This window comes from Eleutherodactylus coqui, unplaced genomic scaffold (genome assembly GCF_035609145.1).
Source record: "Eleutherodactylus coqui strain aEleCoq1 unplaced genomic scaffold, aEleCoq1.hap1 HAP1_SCAFFOLD_199, whole genome shotgun sequence".
In the NCBI taxonomy this organism is placed as follows: domain Eukaryota; kingdom Metazoa; phylum Chordata; class Amphibia; order Anura; family Eleutherodactylidae; genus Eleutherodactylus; species Eleutherodactylus coqui.
The window spans coordinates 128646-144913 of record NW_027102579.1 but is presented as its reverse complement, the minus strand read 5'-3'; the positions used below and the strand labels follow the sequence as shown (position 1 = coordinate 144913).

Here is a 16268-nt window from a genome sequence, read left to right as displayed (position 1 = left end):
AATTGCGAAACTCAAAGAAAGTTTGGTCGTGCTAAGAGTCCAATTCTTGGGATGAAATATAAAGCCTGGAGCAGTTTTTCATTCCCTGGTGCAGCACTGCTTTATATTAGTTGAGGATTTAATAGTCAGAGGGTTGAACAGAAAAAGTTTTGAAGGACTTTTTCCTTCCTTGATTCAAATTGCAGGTTTAAAAGCAAAGCGCTCACATCAGCCCAGTATGTGTGCATATCTTTTCTTTTAGTTATGTTCTGATAGAACCCTGTTGAAAAAACCTAAGCAGATTTGAAAGCTGGTAGTAACATCAATTCACCATTAAAAAGCATCTTATGTACTAGAATATTTAGCTTCTTGAGAACAGCCACATTGGTTCTACTAACATGGTTCCAAAACAGCTCTTTTCACCATCAGCCTAGACTAAGATGTTAAGCCCCAGTTCTTAATGCCTCGGTAATCCTCGTGCTGCTTGGCACTACAATCCTTTTTCTTCATTCTTACCAGAAGGTCTTTTTATTCTGAAAATATTTTCATGTAGCAATTGCTAAAACATCCTGGGTAATATTTAAGCAAAACTGAGCTGCCAGAAGCGGTATTTGAACCCACAAGTCCAGGAGAGCATACAACCTGAACGTAGTCCCCCAGACCGCTCAACCATTCGGCAGCTTGCAGATTTTGGTGAGATACCAAAGATCATCGTAAGCATCAACAAAAAAGGTTTATCTTTTTTGACTAAGCAAGCAACTAAAAGCGCTTCAAAACAATAGACGGGAGAGAAGGCATTGTTCGTCTGATAGTGTGCTCCAAGCATGTGCTAACCTGTGTTAAGGGAATCCTGCAAGTAAAGGTTTGAGTGAGTTGTGCACATGATCTAATGTGAATGGTGTGATCCATTTTGATTAATACAAAAGGTTTTATCTATATTTGTAATTCTGCCTGTAATGACAATCAGATCACTACTAAAAAGCGATTTCTACAGAGCAGAATAATAGGGCTAGGTGGAAAGAGTGAAAACTGCAAGATTTTAATTTCCCAAATCATTAAAATTATTTAAAAATTATGCGTGACATCAAACTTTGATTCAAGCAATAGGTATTGTTCTGATAACACATTCCATTCAAGGTATATCCCACCTGTGTAAAGTGGCATTCAAGGTCTCGCTCCCAGGGTAAGAGCATGCAGTCACAGTGACCTACATGGCGATGAAAATTTTCTGCAACCAGAAGAGAATTGGGTCATGTTAAGAGCTTAATTGTTGAAGTGAGATTAAAGGACTATAAAATCTCGACTTTTTGATTTTGGCATTCAGAGGGCTGTAAAGAGAAAGTGTTGAAAGATGCTTTCTCATAGGCAAAAACCACTTTCAGAAGGTTTGATGTTCACGATAGCCTTTACTAAGAAAATTTGGCCTCAGTGAGAATCGAAGCCTGCATTTTGAAAGAGTCCCACAATATTTTTGACCAATTCTATATTCCTTTTTCAAAAATCTTAGAATGTCATAAGTAGGAATGAACCCATGCTTCCTGAAAAGATCATGCGGCCATCCTCAAATACACAAGTCGAAAAAATTGCGAAACTCAAAGAAAGTTTGGTCGTGCTAAGAGTCCAATTCTTGGGATGAAATATAAAGCCTGGAGCAGTTTTTCATTCCCTGGTGCAGCACTGCTTTATATTAGTTGAGGATTTAATAGTCAGAGGGTTGAACAGAAAAAGTTTTGAAGGACTTTTTCCTTCCTTGATTCAAATTGCAGGTTTAAAAGCAAAGCGTTCACATCAGCCCAGTATGTGTGCATATCTTTTCTTTTAGTTATGTTCTGATAGAACCCTGTTGAAAAAACCTAAGCAGATTTGAAAGCTGGTAGTAACATCAATTCACCATTAAAAAGCATCTTATGTACTAGAATATTTAGCTTCTTGAGAACAGCCACATTGGTTCTACTAACATGGTTCCAAAACAGCTCTTTTCACCATCAGCCTAGACTAAGATGTTAAGCCCCAGTTCTTAATGCCTCGGTAATCCTCGTGCTGCTTGGCACTACAATCCTTTTTCTTCATTCTTACCAGAAGGTCTTTTTATTCTGAAAATATTTTCATGTAGCAATTGCTAAAACATCCTGGGTAATATTTAAGCAAAACTGAGCTGCCAGAAGCGGTATTTGAACCCACAAGTCCAGGAGAGCATACAACCTGAACGTAGTCCCCCAGACCGCTCAACCATTCGGCAGCTTGCAGATTTTGGTGAGATACCAAAGATCATCGTAAGCATCAACAAAAAAGGTTTATCTTTTTTGACTAAGCAAGCAACTAAAAGCGCTTCAAAACAATAGACGGGAGAGAAGGCATTGTTCGTCTGATAGTGTGCTCCAAGCATGTGCTAACCTGTGTTAAGGGAATCCTGCAAGTAAAGGTTTGAGTGAGTTGTGCACATGATCTAATGTGAATGGTGTGATCCATTTTGATTAATACAAAAGGTTTTATCTATATTTGTAATTCTGCCTGTAATGACAATCAGATCACTACTAAAAAGCGATTTCTACAGAGCAGAATAATAGGGCTAGGTGGAAAGAGTGAAAACTGCAAGATTTTAATTTCCCAAATCATTAAAATTATTTAAAAATTATGCGTGACATCAAACTTTGATTCAAGCAATAGGTATTGTTCTGATAACACATTCCATTCAAGGTATATCCCACCTGTGTAAAGTGGCATTCAAGGTCTCGCTCCCAGGGTAAGAGCATGCAGTCACAGTGACCTACATGGCGATGAAAATTTTCTGCAACCAGAAGAGAATTGGGTCATGTTAAGAGCTTAATTGTTGAAGTGAGATTAAAGGACTATAAAATCTCGACTTTTTGATTTTGGCATTCAGAGGGCTGTAAAGAGAAAGTGTTGAAAGATGCTTTCTCATAGGCAAAAACCACTTTCAGAAGGTTTGATGTTCACGATAGCCTTTACTAAGAAAATTTGGCCTCAGTGAGAATCGAAGCCTGCATTTTGAAAGAGTCCCACAATATTTTTGACCAATTCTATATTCCTTTTTCAAAAATCTTAGAATGTCATAAGTAGGAATGAACCCATGCTTCCTGAAAAGATCATGCGGCCATCCTCAAATACACAAGTCGAAAAAATTGCGAAACTCAAAGAAAGTTTGGTCGTGCTAAGAGTCCAATTCTTGGGATGAAATATAAAGCCTGGAGCAGTTTTTCATTCCCTGGTGCAGCACTGCTTTATATTAGTTGAGGATTTAATAGTCAGAGGGTTGAACAGAAAAAGTTTTGAAGGACTTTTTCCTTCCTTGATTCAAATTGCAGGTTTAAAAGCAAAGCGCTCACATCAGCCCAGTATGTGTGCATATCTTTTCTTTTAGTTATGTTCTGATAGAACCCTGTTGAAAAAACCTAAGCAGATTTGAAAGCTGGTAGTAACATCAATTCACCATTAAAAAGCATCTTATGTACTAGAATATTTAGCTTCTTGAGAACAGCCACATTGGTTCTACTAACATGGTTCCAAAACAGCTCTTTTCACCATCAGCCTAGACTAAGATGTTAAGCCCCAGTTCTTAATGCCTCGGTAATCCTCGTGCTGCTTGGCACTACAATCCTTTTTCTTCATTCTTACCAGAAGGTCTTTTTATTCTGAAAATATTTTCATGTAGCAATTGCTAAAACATCCTGGGTAATATTTAAGCAAAACTGAGCTGCCAGAAGCGGTATTTGAACCCACAAGTCCAGGAGAGCATACAACCTGAACGTAGTCCCCCAGACCGCTCAACCATTCGGCAGCTTGCAGATTTTGGTGAGATACCAAAGATCATCGTAAGCATCAACAAAAAAGGTTTATCTTTTTTGACTAAGCAAGCAACTAAAAGCGCTTCAAAACAATAGACGGGAGAGAAGGCATTGTTCGTCTGATAGTGTGCTCCAAGCATGTGCTAACCTGTGTTAAGGGAATCCTGCAAGTAAAGGTTTGAGTGAGTTGTGCACATGATCTAATGTGAATGGTGTGATCCATTTTGATTAATACAAAAGGTTTTATCTATATTTGTAATTCTGCCTGTAATGACAATCAGATCACTACTAAAAAGCGATTTCTACAGAGCAGAATAATAGGGCTAGGTGGAAAGAGTGAAAACTGCAAGATTTTAATTTCCCAAATCATTAAAATTATTTAAAAATTATGCGTGACATCAAACTTTGATTCAAGCAATAGGTATTGTTCTGATAACACATTCCATTCAAGGTATATCCCACCTGTGTAAAGTGGCATTCAAGGTCTCGCTCCCAGGGTAAGAGCATGCAGTCACAGTGACCTACATGGCGATGAAAATTTTCTGCAACCAGAAGAGAATTGGGTCATGTTAAGAGCTTAATTGTTGAAGTGAGATTAAAGGACTATAAAATCTCGACTTTTTGATTTTGGCATTCAGAGGGCTGTAAAGAGAAAGTGTTGAAAGATGCTTTCTCATAGGCAAAAACCACTTTCAGAAGGTTTGATGTTCACGATAGCCTTTACTAAGAAAATTTGGCCTCAGTGAGAATCGAACTCACGACCCCTGGTTTACAAGACCAGTGCTCTAACCCCTGAGCTATGAAGCCTGCATTTTGAAACAGTCCCACAATATTTTTGACCAATTCTATATTCCTTTTTCAAAAATCTTAGAATGTCATAAGTAGGAATGAACCCATGCTTCCTGAAAAGATCATGCGGCCATCCTCAAATACACAAGTCGAAAAAATTGCGAAACTCAAAGAAAGTTTGGTCGTGCTAAGAGTCCAATTCTTGGGATGAAATATAAAGCCTGGAGCAGTTTTTCATTCCCTGGTGCAGCACTGCTTTATATTAGTTGAGGATTTAATAGTCAGAGGGTTGAACAGAAAAAGTTTTGAAGGACTTTTTCCTTCCTTGATTCAAATTGCAGGTTTAAAAGCAAAGCGCTCACATCAGCCCAGTATGTGTGCATATCTTTTCTTTTAGTTATGTTCTGATAGAACCCTGTTGAAAAAACCTAAGCAGATTTGAAAGCTGGTAGTAACATCAATTCACCATTAAAAAGCATCTTATGTACTAGAATATTTAGCTTCTTGAGAACAGCCACATTGGTTCTACTAACATGGTTCCAAAACAGCTCTTTTCACCATCAGCCTAGACTAAGATGTTAAGCCCCAGTTCTTAATGCCTCGGTAATCCTCGTGCTGCTTGGCACTACAATCCTTTTTCTTCATTCTTACCAGAAGGTCTTTTTATTCTGAAAATATTTTCATGTAGCAATTGCTAAAACATCCTGGGTAATATTTAAGCAAAACTGAGCTGCCAGAAGCGGTATTTGAACCCACAAGTCCAGGAGAGCATACAACCTGAACGTAGTCCCCCAGACCGCTCAACCATTCGGCAGCTTGCAGATTTTGGTGAGATACCAAAGATCATCGTAAGCATCAACAAAAAAGGTTTATCTTTTTTGACTAAGCAAGCAACTAAAAGCGCTTCAAAACAATAGACGGGAGAGAAGGCATTGTTCGTCTGATAGTGTGCTCCAAGCATGTGCTAACCTGTGTTAAGGGAATCCTGCAAGTAAAGGTTTGAGTGAGTTGTGCACATGATCTAATGTGAATGGTGTGATCCATTTTGATTAATACAAAAGGTTTTATCTATATTTGTAATTCTGCCTGTAATGACAATCAGATCACTACTAAAAAGCGATTTCTACAGAGCAGAATAATAGGGCTAGGTGGAAAGAGTGAAAACTGCAAGATTTTAATTTCCCAAATCATTAAAATTATTTAAAAATTATGCGTGACATCAAACTTTGATTCAAGCAATAGGTATTGTTCTGATAACACATTCCATTCAAGGTATATCCCACCTGTGTAAAGTGGCATTCAAGGTCTCGCTCCCAGGGTAAGAGCATGCAGTCACAGTGACCTACATGGCGATGAAAATTTTCTGCAACCAGAAGAGAATTGGGTCATGTTAAGAGCTTAATTGTTGAAGTGAGATTAAAGGACTATAAAATCTCGACTTTTTGATTTTGGCATTCAGAGGGCTGTAAAGAGAAAGTGTTGAAAGATGCTTTCTCATAGGCAAAAACCACTTTCAGAAGGTTTGATGTTCACGATAGCCTTTACTAAGAAAATTTGGCCTCAGTGAGAATCGACCTCACGACCCCTGGTTTACAAGACCAGTGCTCTAACCCCTGAGCTATGAAGCCTGCATTTTGAAACAGTCCCACAATATTTTTGACCAATTCTATATTCCTTTTTCAAAAATCTTAGAATGTCATAAGTAGGAATGAACCCATGCTTCCTGAAAAGATCATGCGGCCATCCTCAAATACACAAGTCGAAAAAATTGCGAAACTCAAAGAAAGTTTGGTCGTGCTAAGAGTCCAATTCTTGGGATGAAATATAAAGCCTGGAGCAGTTTTTCATTCCCTGGTGCAGCACTGCTTTATATTAGTTGAGGATTTAATAGTCAGAGGGTTGAACAGAAAAAGTTTTGAAGGACTTTTTCCTTCCTTGATTCAAATTGCAGGTTTAAAAGCAAAGCGCTCACATCAGCCCAGTATGTGTGCATATCTTTTCTTTTAGTTATGTTCTGATAGAACCCTGTTGAAAAAACCTAAGCAGATTTGAAAGCTGGTAGTAACATCAATTCACCATTAAAAAGCATCTTATGTACTAGAATATTTAGCTTCTTGAGAACAGCCACATTGGTTCTACTAACATGGTTCCAAAACAGCTCTTTTCACCATCAGCCTAGACTAAGATGTTAAGCCCCAGTTCTTAATGCCTCGGTAATCCTCGTGCTGCTTGGCACTACAATCCTTTTTCTTCATTCTTACCAGAAGGTCTTTTTATTCTGAAAATATTTTCATGTAGCAATTGCTAAAACATCCTGGGTAATATTTAAGCAAAACTGAGCTGCCAGAAGCGGTATTTGAACCCACAAGTCCAGGAGAGCATACAACCTGAACGTAGTCCCCCAGACCGCTCAACCATTCGGCAGCTTGCAGATTTTGGTGAGATACCAAAGATCATCGTAAGCATCAACAAAAAAGGTTTATCTTTTTTGACTAAGCAAGCAACTAAAAGCGCTTCAAAACAATAGACGGGAGAGAAGGCATTGTTCGTCTGATAGTGTGCTCCAAGCATGTGCTAACCTGTGTTAAGGGAATCCTGCAAGTAAAGGTTTGAGTGAGTTGTGCACATGATCTAATGTGAATGGTGTGATCCATTTTGATTAATACAAAAGGTTTTATCTATATTTGTAATTCTGCCTGTAATGACAATCAGATCACTACTAAAAAGCGATTTCTACAGAGCAGAATAATAGGGCTAGGTGGAAAGAGTGAAAACTGCAAGATTTTAATTTCCCAAATCATTAAAATTATTTAAAAATTATGCGTGACATCAAACTTTGATTCAAGCAATAGGTATTGTTCTGATAACACATTCCATTCAAGGTATATCCCACCTGTGTAAAGTGGCATTCAAGGTCTCGCTCCCAGGGTAAGAGCATGCAGTCACAGTGACCTACATGGCGATGAAAATTTTCTGCAACCAGAAGAGAATTGGGTCATGTTAAGAGCTTAATTGTTGAAGTGAGATTAAAGGACTATAAAATCTCGACTTTTTGATTTTGGCATTCAGAGGGCTGTAAAGAGAAAGTGTTGAAAGATGCTTTCTCATAGGCAAAAACCACTTTCAGAAGGTTTGATGTTCACGATAGCCTTTACTAAGAAAATTTGGCCTCAGTGAGAATCGAAGCCTGCATTTTGAAAGAGTCCCACAATATTTTTGACCAATTCTATATTCCTTTTTCAAAAATCTTAGAATGTCATAAGTAGGAATGAACCCATGCTTCCTGAAAAGATCATACGGCCATCCTCAAATACACAAGTCGAAAAAATTGCGAAACTCAAAGAAAGTTTGGTCGTGCTAAGAGTCCAATTCTTGGGATGAAATATAAAGCCTGGAGCAGTTTTTCATTCCCTGGTGCAGCACTGCTTTATATTAGTTGAGGATTTAATAGTCAGAGGGTTGAACAGAAAAAGTTTTGAAGGACTTTTTCCTTCCTTGATTCAAATTGCAGGTTTAAAAGCAAAGCGTTCACATCAGCCCAGTATGTGTGCATATCTTTTCTTTTAGTTATGTTCTGATAGAACCCTGTTGAAAAAACCTAAGCAGATTTGAAAGCTGGTAGTAACATCAATTCACCATTAAAAAGCATCTTATGTACTAGAATATTTAGCTTCTTGAGAACAGCCACATTGGTTCTACTAACATGGTTCCAAAACAGCTCTTTTCACCATCAGCCTAGACTAAGATGTTAAGCCCCAGTTCTTAATGCCTCGGTAATCCTCGTGCTGCTTGGCACTACAATCCTTTTTCTTCATTCTTACCAGAAGGTCTTTTTATTCTGAAAATATTTTCATGTAGCAATTGCTAAAACATCCTGGGTAATATTTAAGCAAAACTGAGCTGCCAGAAGCGGTATTTGAACCCACAAGTCCAGGAGAGCATACAACCTGAACGTAGTCCCCCAGACCGCTCAACCATTCGGCAGCTTGCAGATTTTGGTGAGATACCAAAGATCATCGTAAGCATCAACAAAAAAGGTTTATCTTTTTTGACTAAGCAAGCAACTAAAAGCGCTTCAAAACAATAGACGGGAGAGAAGGCATTGTTCGTCTGATAGTGTGCTCCAAGCATGTGCTAACCTGTGTTAAGGGAATCCTGCAAGTAAAGGTTTGAGTGAGTTGTGCACATGATCTAATGTGAATGGTGTGATCCATTTTGATTAATACAAAAGGTTTTATCTATATTTGTAATTCTGCCTGTAATGACAATCAGATCACTACTAAAAAGCGATTTCTACAGAGCAGAATAATAGGGCTAGGTGGAAAGAGTGAAAACTGCAAGATTTTAATTTCCCAAATCATTAAAATTATTTAAAAATTATGCGTGACATCAAACTTTGATTCAAGCAATAGGTATTGTTCTGATAACACATTCCATTCAAGGTATATCCCACCTGTGTAAAGTGGCATTCAAGGTCTCGCTCCCAGGGTAAGAGCATGCAGTCACAGTGACCTACATGGCGATGAAAATTTTCTGCAACCAGAAGAGAATTGGGTCATGTTAAGAGCTTAATTGTTGAAGTGAGATTAAAGGACTATAAAATCTCGACTTTTTGATTTTGGCATTCAGAGGGCTGTAAAGAGAAAGTGTTGAAAGATGCTTTCTCATAGGCAAAAACCACTTTCAGAAGGTTTGATGTTCACGATAGCCTTTACTAAGAAAATTTGGCCTCAGTGAGAATCGAAGCCTGCATTTTGAAAGAGTCCCACAATATTTTTGACCAATTCTATATTCCTTTTTCAAAAATCTTAGAATGTCATAAGTAGGAATGAACCCATGCTTCCTGAAAAGATCATGCGGCCATCCTCAAATACACAAGTCGAAAAAATTGCGAAACTCAAAGAAAGTTTGGTCGTGCTAAGAGTCCAATTCTTGGGATGAAATATAAAGCCTGGAGCAGTTTTTCATTCCCTGGTGCAGCACTGCTTTATATTAGTTGAGGATTTAATAGTCAGAGGGTTGAACAGAAAAAGTTTTGAAGGACTTTTTCCTTCCTTGATTCAAATTGCAGGTTTAAAAGCAAAGCGTTCACATCAGCCCAGTATGTGTGCATATCTTTTCTTTTAGTTATGTTCTGATAGAACCCTATTGAAAAAACCTAAGCAGATTTGAAAGCTGGTAGTAACATCAATTCACCATTAAAAAGCATCTTATGTACTAGAATATTTAGCTTCTTGAGAACAGCCACATTGGTTCTACTAACATGGTTCCAAAACAGCTCTTTTCACCATCAGCCTAGACTAAGATGTTAAGCCCCAGTTCTTAATGCCTCGGTAATCCTCGTGCTGCTTGGCACTACAATCCTTTTTCTTCATTCTTACCAGAAGGTCTTTTTATTCTGAAAATATTTTCATGTAGCAATTGCTAAAACATCCTGGGTAATATTTAAGCAAAACTGAGCTGCCAGAAGCGGTATTTGAACCCACAAGTCCAGGAGAGCATACAACCTGAATGTAGTCCCCCAGACCGCTCAACCATTCGGCAGCTTGCAGATTTTGGTGAGATACCAAAGATCATCGTAAGCATCAACAAAAAAGGTTTATCTTTTTTGACTAAGCAAGCAACTAAAAGCGCTTCAAAACAATAGACGGGAGAGAAGGCATTGTTCGTCTGATAGTGTGCTCCAAGCATGTGCTAACCTGTGTTAAGGGAATCCTGCAAGTAAAGGTTTGAGTGAGTTGTGCACATGATCTAATGTGAATGGTGTGATCCATTTTGATTAATACAAAAGGTTTTATCTATATTTGTAATTCTGCCTGTAATGACAATCAGATCACTACTAAAAAGCGATTTCTACAGAGCAGAATAATAGGGCTAGGTGGAAAGAGTGAAAACTGCAAGATTTTAATTTCCCAAATCATTAAAATTATTTAAAAATTATGCGTGACATCAAACTTTGATTCAAGCAATAGGTATTGTTCTGATAACACATTCCATTCAAGGTATATCCCACCTGTGTAAAGTGGCATTCAAGGTCTCGCTCCCAGGGTAAGAGCATGCAGTCACAGTGACCTACATGGCGATGAAAATTTTCTGCAACCAGAAGAGAATTGGGTCATGTTAAGAGCTTAATTGTTGAAGTGAGATTAAAGGACTATAAAATCTCGACTTTTTGATTTTGGCATTCAGAGGGCTGTAAAGAGAAAGTGTTGAAAGATGCTTTCTCATAGGCAAAAACCACTTTCAGAAGGTTTGATGTTCACGATAGCCTTTACTAAGAAAATTTGGCCTCAGTGAGAATCGAAGCCTGCATTTTGAAAGAGTCCCACAATATTTTTGACCAATTCTATATTCCTTTTTCAAAAATCTTAGAATGTCATAAGTAGGAATGAACCCATGCTTCCTGAAAAGATCATGCGGCCATCCTCAAATACACAAGTCGAAAAAATTGCGAAACTCAAAGAAAGTTTGGTCGTGCTAAGAGTCCAATTCTTGGGATGAAATATAAAGCCTGGAGCAGTTTTTCATTCCCTGGTGCAGCACTGCTTTATATTAGTTGAGGATTTAATAGTCAGAGGGTTGAACAGAAAAAGTTTTGAAGGACTTTTTCCTTCCTTGATTCAAATTGCAGGTTTAAAAGCAAAGCGTTCACATCAGCCCAGTATGTGTGCATATCTTTTCTTTTAGTTATGTTCTGATAGAACCCTATTGAAAAAACCTAAGCAGATTTGAAAGCTGGTAGTAACATCAATTCACCATTAAAAAGCATCTTATGTACTAGAATATTTAGCTTCTTGAGAACAGCCACATTGGTTCTACTAACATGGTTCCAAAACAGCTCTTTTCACCATCAGCCTAGACTAAGATGTTAAGCCCCAGTTCTTAATGCCTCGGTAATCCTCGTGCTGCTTGGCACTACAATCCTTTTTCTTCATTCTTACCAGAAGGTCTTTTTATTCTGAAAATATTTTCATGTAGCAATTGCTAAAACATCCTGGGTAATATTTAAGCAAAACTGAGCTGCCAGAAGCGGTATTTGAACCCACAAGTCCAGGAGAGCATACAACCTGAATGTAGTCCCCCAGACCGCTCAACCATTCGGCAGCTTGCAGATTTTGGTGAGATACCAAAGATCATCGTAAGCATCAACAAAAAAGGTTTATCTTTTTTGACTAAGCAAGCAACTAAAAGCGCTTCAAAACAATAGACGGGAGAGAAGGCATTGTTCGTCTGATAGTGTGCTCCAAGCATGTGCTAACCTGTGTTAAGGGAATCCTGCAAGTAAAGGTTTGAGTGAGTTGTGCACATGATCTAATGTGAATGGTGTGATCCATTTTGATTAATACAAAAGGTTTTATCTATATTTGTAATTCTGCCTGTAATGACAATCAGATCACTACTAAAAAGCGATTTCTACAGAGCAGAATAATAGGGCTAGGTGGAAAGAGTGAAAACTGCAAGATTTTAATTTCCCAAATCATTAAAATTATTTAAAAATTATGCGTGACATCAAACTTTGATTCAAGCAATAGGTATTGTTCTGATAACACATTCCATTCAAGGTATATCCCACCTGTGTAAAGTGGCATTCAAGGTCTCGCTCCCAGGGTAAGAGCATGCAGTCACAGTGACCTACATGGCGATGAAAATTTTCTGCAACCAGAAGAGAATTGGGTCATGTTAAGAGCTTAATTGTTGAAGTGAGATTAAAGGACTATAAAATCTCGACTTTCTGATTTTGGCATTCAGAGGGCTGTAAAGAGAAAGTGTTGAAAGATGCTTTCTCATAGGCAAAAACCACTTTCAGAAGGTTTGATGTTCACGATAGCCTTTACTAAGAAAATTTGGCCTCAGTGAGAATCGAACTCACGACCCCTGGTTTACAAGACCAGTGCTCTAACCCCTGAGCTATGAAGCCTGCATTTTGAAAGAGTCCCACAATATTTTTGACCAATTCTATATTCCTTTTTCAAAAATCTTAGAATGTCATAAGTAGGAATGAACCCATGCTTCCTGAAAAGATCATGCGGCCATCCTCAAATACACAAGTCGAAAAAATTGCGAAACTCAAAGAAAGTTTGGTCGTGCTAAGAGTCCAATTCTTGGGATGAAATATAAAGCCTGGAGCAGTTTTTCATTCCCTGGTGCAGCACTGCTTTATATTAGTTGAGGATTTAATAGTCAGAGGGTTGAACAGAAAAAGTTTTGAAGGACTTTTTCCTTCCTTGATTCAAATTGCAGGTTTAAAAGCAAAGCGCTCACATCAGCCCAGTATGTGTGCATATCTTTTCTTTTAGTTATGTTCTGATAGAACCCTGTTGAAAAAACCTAAGCAGATTTGAAAGCTGGTAGTAACATCAATTCACCATTAAAAAGCATCTTATGTACTAGAATATTTAGCTTCTTGAGAACAGCCACATTGGTTCTACTAACATGGTTCCAAAACAGCTCTTTTCACCATCAGCCTAGACTAAGATGTTAAGCCCCAGTTCTTAATGCCTCGGTAATCCTCGTGCTGCTTGGCACAACAATCCTTTTTCTTCATTCTTACCAGAAGGTCTTTTTATTCTGAAAATATTTTCATGTAGCAATTGCTAAAACATCCTGGGTAATATTTAAGCAAAACTGAGCTGCCAGAAGCGGTATTTGAACCCACAAGTCCATGAGAGCATACAACCTGAACGTAGTCCCCCAGACCGCTCAACCATTCGGCAGCTTGCAGATTTTGGTGAGATACCAAAGATCATCGTAAGCATCAACAAAAAAGGTTTATCTTTTTTGACTAAGCAAGCAACTAAAAGCGCTTCAAAACAATAGACGGGAGAGAAGGCATTGTTCGTCTGATAGTGTGCTCCAAGCATGTGCTAACCTGTGTTAAGGGAATCCTGCAAGTAAAGGTTTGAGTGAGTTGTGCACATGATCTAATGTGAATGGTGTGATCCATTTTGATTAATACAAAAGGTTTTATCTATATTTGTAATTCTGCCTGTAATGACAATCAGATCACTACTAAAAAGCGATTTCTACAGAGCAGAATAATAGGGCTAGGTGGAAAGAGTGAAAACTGCAAGATTTTAATTTCCCAAATCATTAAAATAATTTAAAAATTATGCGTGACATCAAACTTTGATTCAAGCAATAGGTATTGTTCTGATAACACATTCCATTCAAGGTATATCCCACCTGTGTAAAGTGGCATTCAAGGTCTCGCTCCCAGGGTAAGAGCATGCAGTCACAGTGACCTACATGGCGATGAAAATTTTCTGCAACCAGAAGAGAATTGGGTCATGTTAAGAGCTTAATTGTTGAAGTGAGATTAAAGGACTATAAAATCTCGACTTTTTGATTTTGGCATTCAGAGGGCTGTAAAGAGAAAGTGTTGAAAGATGCTTTCTCATAGGCAAAAACCACTTTCAGAAGGTTTGATGTTCACGATAGCCTTTACTAAGAAAATTTGGCCTCAGTGAGAATCGAAGCCTGCATTTTGAAAGAGTCCCACAATATTTTTGACCAATTCTATATTCCTTTTTCAAAAATCTTAGAATGTCATAAGTAGGAATGAACCCATGCTTCCTGAAAAGATCATGCGGCCATCCTCAAATACACAAGTCGAAAAAATTGCGAAACTCAAAGAAAGTTTGGTCGTGCTAAGAGTCCAATTCTTGGGATGAAATATAAAGCCTGGAGCAGTTTTTCATTCCCTGGTGCAGCACTGCTTTATATTAGTTGAGGATTTAATAGTCAGAGGGTTGAACAGAAAAAGTGTTGAAGGACTTTTTCCTTCCTTGATTCAAATTGCAGGTTTAAAAGCAAAGCGTTCATATCAGCCCAGTATGTGTGCATATCTTTTCTTTTAGTTATGTTCTGATAGAACCCTGTTGAAAAAACCTAAGCAGATTTGAAAGCTGGTAGTAACATCAATTCACCATTAAAAAGCATCTTATGTACTAGAATATTTAGCTTCTTGAGAACAGCCACATTGGTTCTACTAACATGGTTCCAAAACAGCTCTTTTCACCATCAGCCTAGACTAAGATGTTAAGCCCCAGTTCTTAATGCCTCGGTAATCCTCGTGCTGCTTGGCACTACAATCCTTTTTCTTCATTCTTACCAGAAGGTCTTTTTATTCTGAAAATATTTTCATGTAGCAATTGCTAAAACATCCTGGGTAATATTTAAGCAAAACTGAGCTGCCAGAAGCGGTATTTGAACCCACAAGTCCAGGAGAGCATACAACCTGAACGTAGTCCCCCAGACCGCTCAACCATTCGGCAGCTTGCAGATTTTGGTGAGATACCAAAGATCATCGTAAGCATCAACAAAAAAGGTTTATCTTTTTTGACTAAGCAAGCAACTAAAAGCGCTTCAAAACAATAGACGGGAGAGAAGGCATTGTTCGTCTGATAGTGTGCTCCAAGCATGTGCTAACCTGTGTTAAGGGAATCCTGCAAGTAAAGGTTTGAGTGAGTTGTGCACATGATCTAATGTGAATGGTGTGATCCATTTTGATTAATACAAAAGGTTTTATCTATATTTGTAATTCTGCCTGTAATGACAATCAGATCACTACTAAAAAGCGATTTCTACAGAGCAGAATAATAGGGCTAGGTGGAAAGAGTGAAAACTGCAAGATTTTAATTTCCCAAATCATTAAAATTATTTAAAAATTATGCGTGACATCAAACTTTGATTCAAGCAATAGGTATTGTTCTGATAACACATTCCATTCAAGGTATATCCCACCTGTGTAAAGTGGCATTCAAGGTCTCGCTCCCAGGGTAAGAGCATGCAGTCACAGTGACCTACATGGCGATGAAACTTTTCTGCAACCAGAAGAGAATTGGGTCATGTTAAGAGCTTAATTGTTGAAGTGAGATTAAAGGACTATAAAATCTCGACTTTTTGATTTTGGCATTCAGAGGGCTGTAAAGAGAAAGTGTTGAAAGATGCTTTCTCATAGGCAAAAACCACTTTCAGAAGGTTTGATGTTCACGATAGCCTTTACTAAGAAAATTTGGCCTCAGTGAGAATCGAACTCACGACCCCTGGTTTACAAGACCAGTGCTCTAACCCCTGAGCTATGAAGCCTGCATTTTGAAACAGTCCCACAATATTTTTGACCAATTCTATATTCCTTTTTCAAAAATCTTAGAATGTCATAAGTAGGAATGAACCCATGCTTCCTGAAAAGATCATGCGGCCATCCTCAAATACACAAGTCGAAAAAATTGCGAAACTCAAAGAAAGTTTGGTCGTGCTAAGAGTCCAATTCTTGGGATGAAATATAAAGCCTGGAGCAGTTTTTCATTCCCTGGTGCAGCACTGCTTTATATTAGTTGAGGATTTAATAGTCAGAGGGTTGAACAGAAAAAGTTTTGAAGGACTTTTTCCTTCCTTGATTCAAATTGCAGGTTTAAAAGCAAAGCGCTCACATCAGCCCAGTATGTGTGCATATCTTTTCTTTTAGTTATGTTCTGATAGAACCCTGTTGAAAAAACCTAAGCAGATTTGAAAGCTGGTAGTAACATCAATTCACCATTAAAAAGCATCTTATGTACTAGAATATTTAGCTTCTTGAGAACAGCCACATTGGTTCTACTAACATGGTTCCAAAACAGCTCTTTTCACCATCAGCCTAGACTAAGATGTTAAGCCCCAGTTCTTAATGCCTCGGTAATCCTCGTGCTGCTTGGC

At 38.2% G+C, this 16268-nt stretch overlaps 3 non-coding genes across 3 annotated transcripts; all 3 read right to left on the bottom strand.

Annotated features, from left to right (window-relative positions):
• Window positions 1-4519: 4519 nt before the first annotated feature.
• On the bottom strand, window positions 4520-4592 carry TRNAT-UGU (transfer RNA threonine (anticodon UGU)). Its single transcript has one exon. It is a non-coding gene; the product is annotated as a tRNA-Thr (tRNA).
• Window positions 4593-12419: 7827 nt separating this feature from the next.
• Window positions 12420-12492, bottom strand: TRNAT-UGU (transfer RNA threonine (anticodon UGU)). Its single transcript has one exon. It is a non-coding gene; the product is annotated as a tRNA-Thr (tRNA).
• A 3097-nt stretch (window positions 12493-15589) lies between these two features.
• On the bottom strand, window positions 15590-15662 carry TRNAT-UGU (transfer RNA threonine (anticodon UGU)). Its single transcript has one exon. It is a non-coding gene; the product is annotated as a tRNA-Thr (tRNA).
• Between the last annotated feature and the right edge of the window lie 606 nt (window positions 15663-16268).